Source organism: Rana temporaria, chromosome 4 (assembly GCF_905171775.1).
Source record: "Rana temporaria chromosome 4, aRanTem1.1, whole genome shotgun sequence".
Classification (NCBI taxonomy): Eukaryota; Metazoa; Chordata; class Amphibia; order Anura; family Ranidae; genus Rana; species Rana temporaria.
This window is the reverse complement of record NC_053492.1, coordinates 210,096,312-210,103,332: the sequence shown is the minus strand read 5'-3', so window position 1 is coordinate 210,103,332 and position 7,021 is coordinate 210,096,312.

Here is a 7,021-nt window from a genome sequence, read left to right as displayed (position 1 = left end):
ACACCTTTAACAAGTCCTTTAATTACATTACAATAAAAGTGCAATTAAAATATGTTATTAATGTTCCCCAAAGTAATCCACTGTCAATTAGATCATCCAGTGATCCACATCAATCATGATGCCCACCATTGTAATCCTAGTCAATCACGATGACCCATTACACGATTATGCTTACCTTCCACACTCCTGTGATAAAATGACAGATCCCTGGATCTGATGTAATATAACCACAGTACCAGGGATCCTGATGATGTATGGTCAGGACCATATTTGATCAATGACATCACCCAAGGATCCCTAGTGCTGTGTTAGATTACTGTACCCCAGGAATCTATAATTTCAAGTCCTCACATATTACCACCAATGGGGCTTCCCCTCACCTGGCATGTCCCCCTCCAAATGTTGAAAAGTTTGTGGCAAGATCTGGTACATGAAAAGAGTAACGCAAGCTTGCTGTCCTTCTATTTTTGGCTACCTAAACCTGTGAATTTTTACCACATGCCTTTTTTTTTTTTTTTACTTTTTTATAATATATGCTTTCATGTTTAAAGGATTAAATTCTAATGTTCCATAATATCAGGTGCAGCTTCTAGGCAATACCCCTATCATGTTATTTAAAAAAAGTTGTGGATATTCAGTGTTGTCCTTTGTGTTACATGAGAAGACCATTTCCCTGTTGTATGATTTTTTTTAAAATTTTGCATTGCTACATGTGCCCCATGACAGTGCCAGCGCCCCATGCCCTTTTCTACATCAGCTTGCCTAAAAGCATCCAGTTCTGTCTACCATTGTTTCATTTCTAAATTGGTCACCTTGCTCTCCTGTATTCTTTTCTGGTGACCAGTCTCATCTGCCTCTTTAGTAGTAGCAATTGGCTGGTCCATCTCAGCCTCTTTGTGGTGCTCATAAGAAAGTCTGATTGTGAGCAATCAGGTTTATGGTGGCCATACATGTTTCAATAACTGATCGATTTCTCACAGCCTGATCAATCAAAATACAATCATTTTCATACACAAAGTATCTCAGTGCTGCTGATCAATGTCAAATTAATGATAATTTTCCAGTCTGGGCGATCGACTCATTTGTTCAAATCAAGTCTAAACTGAGTCTAAATAAATTGGAAGGGAAGTTATGGTAATTGGATTTGATTAATTTGATTGAATCACACATCAATCAGATAAAAATAAAAATCTCACCACGAGTGGCCACCATTACTTTGCTCTCAAGCGACATCCCCATTAGTGCTTGTGAACTCATACATGGTTAGATTTACTTTTAATAACCAATCATAGACTTAATGGATGACGTATGCCACGTACACACGGTCGTTTTTCGGCATTAAAAAAAACAACGTTTTTAAAAACGTAATTTAAAATGAGCGTGTGTGGGCTTCACGTCGTTTTTCGGCTTCTTTAAAGTGTCATTTTTCGGGTTGTAAAAAATTATGTGGGCTAAAACGACGTTTTAAACCCGCGCATGCCCAGAAGCGAGTTATGAGACGGGAGCGCTCGTTCTGGTAAAACTACCATTCATAATGGAGTAAGCACATTCATCACGCTGTAACATACAAAAAAGCAGCCCGAAGGCGAATAGAACTTCCCTTTAAAGTGCCGTTGTACGTGTTGTACGTCACCGCGCTTTGTTCATCATTTTTCAAAAACGATGGTGTGTTGGCAACATTGTTTTTAATGATGAAGTTGGAAAAACGTCGTTTTTTTGGACATGCTGAAAACTTCGTTTTTTTTTCATGCCGAAAAATGACCGTGTGTACGCGGCATTACACTTTTTAACATCTGTATCTAAAGGGCCCTGCACTAAAGCAATTTGCAATAATCCCTGAATAACCTGTTGTAATGGGTAACTTGGATCCATTGGAAATGTGTTCATTGTTTTCCTGTACTTTTTTAATTTACATATCAGAGTAAGATAACCATCAATTGATAGAACAGTTCATCACGGTACATTTTCTCACATATAATTTAAATGCCAGTAGCATTGCATAGGTCTGTTTTATGTCCTGCCAGTCAATAAATAACACATCCTAAGAATGCAGACTTTAAATATCAACTTTACAAATGATACTTTTGTGATAGTTCATCAGTAGAATATAAATGATGTAGGAATAGCATCTGTATTATCATTTAAACCATATCTGATAACATAATGGTGGTTTATTCACTGAGAATATATTTGTTTATCAGCATTTCTATTACCTTTTTTTTGGTATCCATAACCTAAAGCCAGAATGTTTATCTTTTAATTACAAATTTAGCCTCGAGAGCTTGCATGTATTGTCTTTAAAGTTCCTGCTCAATGTCAGGCCAAAATTATCAAATGACAAAAAGATCCCAACATTAATGCAATAATCAGGTGTTTGGTTTCAAAATGTTAATTAAACATGCTACTTTATTAAGTTGAATTTTGGAAGTCACAGTCAAAGGGGCACCAGGAATAGGGGGGTAGCAGCTGCTAGTACCGCAGACTCACACAGACTATTACCCAGTAAAGATTTGTATCAATGGACTTTCTCGGTACTTATAACATGAGTCGGTATAGTAAAAAATTACATTTATTATACATAAAAACATACAATGTTCCACATATAAAACAAGGCTAGGACTAACAACCCCGCAAGAAGATACAGAGATGGTATTGCAAACGGAAGGAGCCGTGAGGTATCAGAAATTGTGGGGAGGAGTCCTAAAAGAACCTCTACCGGTTTCGCGGCTGACCGCTTCTTCAGGAGGTATAGTCCGGAGTCAAGGACCGTAGTGCAAGTTTCGCTGATCAAAGTCCACCAAAGTGAACAAGGGGGAACAAAAATAGATAAAAGTCTATGCTGGTAAAAGCAATAGAATATGGGCAGCTAGGGAGCAGGCATCAGGCAGGTAAATGGTAAGAGAGACAATACAGCTGAAGATAATCAGCTGAGGCTGCAAACAGACAGGGATTCCCCAACACTTGAACAGTGGAGATTTAGGGGATCCGAGTCAAGTTACTGCACTGCCATGCAGCGTCCCAGCAATTAGCCCCAGGAGAGTCACAGTGAGCTCCTCTGTGACTCTCCTTGGGCAAATTGCTGGGACGCTGCATGGCATTGCGGTAACTTGACTCGGCTCCCCTAAATCTCCACTGTTTTTTGGGGGGGTTTTTTTGCATTAAAATTTTTAAAAGTGTATTTTTTTCCACCAAAAACTGTGTTTGAGAAACCGCTGTGAAAATACTGTGTTACATAAAAAATTTCAAAGCCCACCTATTTATTCTCTAGGCTCTGTGCTTTAAAAAAAAATATATGTTTTAGGGTTTTAAACAAATTTTCTAACAAAAAAAAAATGATTTTCACATGTAAATCAAAAATTCCAGAAAATGCCTGGTCTTCAACTGGTAAGCCCGTTTGCAGCGTTTCTAGTTTAAAATTCATAGAGATTCACTAAGTCATGGACAAATGGGCAATGTTGAAGCTGGTGACTACTCACTAAGGGACCACTGGATAGTCTATATGGAATCACTTCCTCACTAGCTGGGCAAGCTGTTTGTCTTTAACCACTTAAGCCCCGGACCATTTCGCCGGCCAAAGACCAGAGGACTTTTTGTGATTTGGCACTGTGTCGCTTTAACTGACAATTGCGTGGTCGTGCAACGTGGCTCCCATACAAAATTGACATCCTTTTTTTCCCACAAATAGAGCTTTCTTTTCGTGGTATTTGATCACCTCTGCAGTTATAATTTCTTGCGCTATAAACAAAAATAGAGCGACAATTTTAAAAAAAAGTCAATATTTTTTACTTTTTGCTATAATAAATATCCCCAAAAAATCTACAAAAAAGCAAACATTTTCCACAGTTTAGGTCGATACGTATTCTTCTACATATTTTTGGCAAAAAAAAATGCAATACGCATATATTGATTGGTTTGCGCAAAAGTTATAGCGTCTACAAAATAGGGGATAGCTTTATGGCATTTTTATATATATTTTTTTTCACTAGTAATATCGGCAATCAGGGATCGTGGTCCCGCGGGCATGGTCACAGAGCTCGCAGCAGGGGCACACGGCGGGAAATTCAAAGTGACATAAATATACGTTACTTTGCCAAGCCGTGCCATTCTACCGACGTAAATGTACAGGAGCCGGTCCAGTTAACATCCATCAATATTTTGAACGTTCTATTTTTTAGCAACTTGCCCACTGGCCACTTAAACCCCCTTCCTAACCAGACCAATTTTCAGCTTTCAGTGCTCTCACATTTTGAATGACAATTACTCATGCAACACCTTTTTTCACACGAATAGATCTTTCTTTTTATGGTATTTGATCACCTGTGGGTCTTTTATTTTTTTGTGCTATAAACGAAAAAATACCAATTTTTTGGTTTTTTTTAGCATATTAGTAATTTTTATTCCTAAATTTTGGCCAAAATGTATACTGCTACATACCTTTGGGAAAAAATAACCCACATCAGTGAAAATTATTTGGTCTTTGTGAAAGTTATAGAGTCTACAAACTATGATGCCAATCATTAAAAATTGATCACACCTGATGTATCATTTCTTGAGACCCTAACAAGCCAGGATAATACAAATACTCCCCAAATGACCCCTTTTTAGAAGGTATTTCGTAAGAGGCATGGTGAGTTTTTTGAAGTTGTGATTATTTTGCACAATTCTTTGCATATTTAATGCTTCCAGGGTTACAGATTTTTTTTGTAGATATGGACTTCTGTAATTTTCTTTAAAGCAGCACTCTGAGAGATGTAGGATCTGTACTAAAAGCTAAACAGACTCTATGGAGGGCATATGTGATGAGAGGGAATATGATGACAATAGTAATAGTACTTCTTATACAAGCTGTACACTAACTAGTTTAAATTGTAGCAAAGTGTAATTTCTTCAGTCTTGTCACATGAAAAGATGTATTCAAATATTTACAAACATGTGAAGGGTGTACTCACTTTTGTGAGATATTGTACATTTCAAATCTAATTTGACTACCTATTACACTTTTGTGAGGCACTGATGGGAACTGTAGTGGTATTGAAGTGGTACGGATGAACTGATGTGGCATGGATGATCACTAATGTGGCATGGATGTGGCACAGATGATCACTGATGTGGCTGAGATGAGCAATGAATGAGCCATGGATGGGGATGGGTGAGCATGAATGAGCCATGGATAGGGATGAATGAGCCATGGGTGGGGATGGATGAGCTATGGATGGAGATGGATGAGCCATGAATGTGGATGGATGAGCCATGGATGGAGCATGGATAAGACATGGATGAAGCATGGATGGAGCATGGGTGAGCTATGGATAAATGGATGAGCCACGGATGGAGCATGGATGAGCCATGGATGGATGTATGATCCATGGATGGAGCATGGATGAGCCATGGATGAATGGATGAGACATGGATGGAACATGGATGAGCCATTGATGAGCCATGGGTGGAGCATGGATGGATGGATGAGCCATAGATTGAGCATGAATGAGCCATGGTGCTGGTCTGGAGGAGACCCACAGGACACAACAGTTGGCCAAGCTAAAATCAGAATTCATTTTGTATGAGCTCAATTGCACTGCACAAAAAAATAGGTATCAGTAATTTGTATGGGCGAGTTCCTGATAAAAAGTATCGGTACTCATACTTGTTCTTAAAAATCTGGTATTGGTGCATCCCTAGTTTTTAATGCTGAGAAATCGTGTAACTGAGGAGGGGTGTAAGGTATGGTATACCCCAATCAATTCTAGCCCCAAAGAAGAGGGTACTAATTCTACTGTCCTGTTAATAGCACTACTTGACATCTGAGACTGGATGGAATACCCAAATCAGGGACACTGTGAGAGCTGTGAACTGTAAAGCTACTCTGGTTCTTATATTCTTAAAGCACTAAACATTACCTGGATCAGTGTCTTTTACTCATGAGACCGCTAAATAACTGCTCAGTCCTAGCTTCCTGTAAAAAGTTAGTAGACTGGATCCTAAAGGATGAAGTTTCAGGGGTGTCTCCGTAGTTGCAGGTATTGGCCCCTGACTCTGCCACATCCATGACCCTGATAAGCATTAATACAGATCAATGGCAATGCCTTCAGGGATGGAAGCTGAACCAGGAAGAAGCTGACAAGAAGATTTCAGTGCCAGTAAGAGAATTTGCATATGTCTCATCGCTGGAGCAGAAGTAAAGAAAACCTTTTCATTTTATTGAGATTTGGAACACCTCATCTGCTGTGATAATCAGATCATGTATAAACAGACTCAGAAAATTGTTTGTTATCATACAGAAAACAAGAATATACAATCTATTCATTACTGAAATAAAATATTTCTTTATTGTTTTAATATATTCACTTATAAAAAAAAAAAACATACTTTGCTAAACAGCAGCACTTAGATATAAGTTCAACTGTCCACAACACTGCAAAAATATAATAAATTGAATTCCAAGTAAATTAATTAAATAGGATTGATAGTTTAAATAACTTAAAATGACAAAGCAAGTTACATTCAATGTAGATGCTGTTTAAAATGCAGTAATGTCAAACTGTTTTATCTTCAGTGGCTGTTTTAGTAGTAGATGATTCAGTCTAATAGACCTTGTAAAGTCATAGCTTATTTACTACGGTTGTTTATGCATTCTGTAAAACTGGTGGTTGTATGTAATGTAGAAAATGTCTCAGTCAAATGACTTGACCCTGTGTGACGCCTGCAAGGCTAAAACTTGTGAATTACGTGTGATAGCTTTTTTTTTTTTTTGTTACAGTCCAGTATCTATTTGGTCTTAGAATTCAATTTGAACTTGGTAATCCCTACTGATGTACAGCAGAGGCTACATGAAATTTCAGAGATAATTCAATTCTGTTCATCATAGGGGACACTTTAACCCCTTGTCAAACAATAAATCAGACAAATACATCTATAGACCCTGCAGTGCACGCTATTTAGAAATGTGTTGCCTTCCTAAAACCCAGGGCGTGTGCAGCAATTCTTGTCTAAAAACAAAAAACTAAAATGTGACATATTGCAG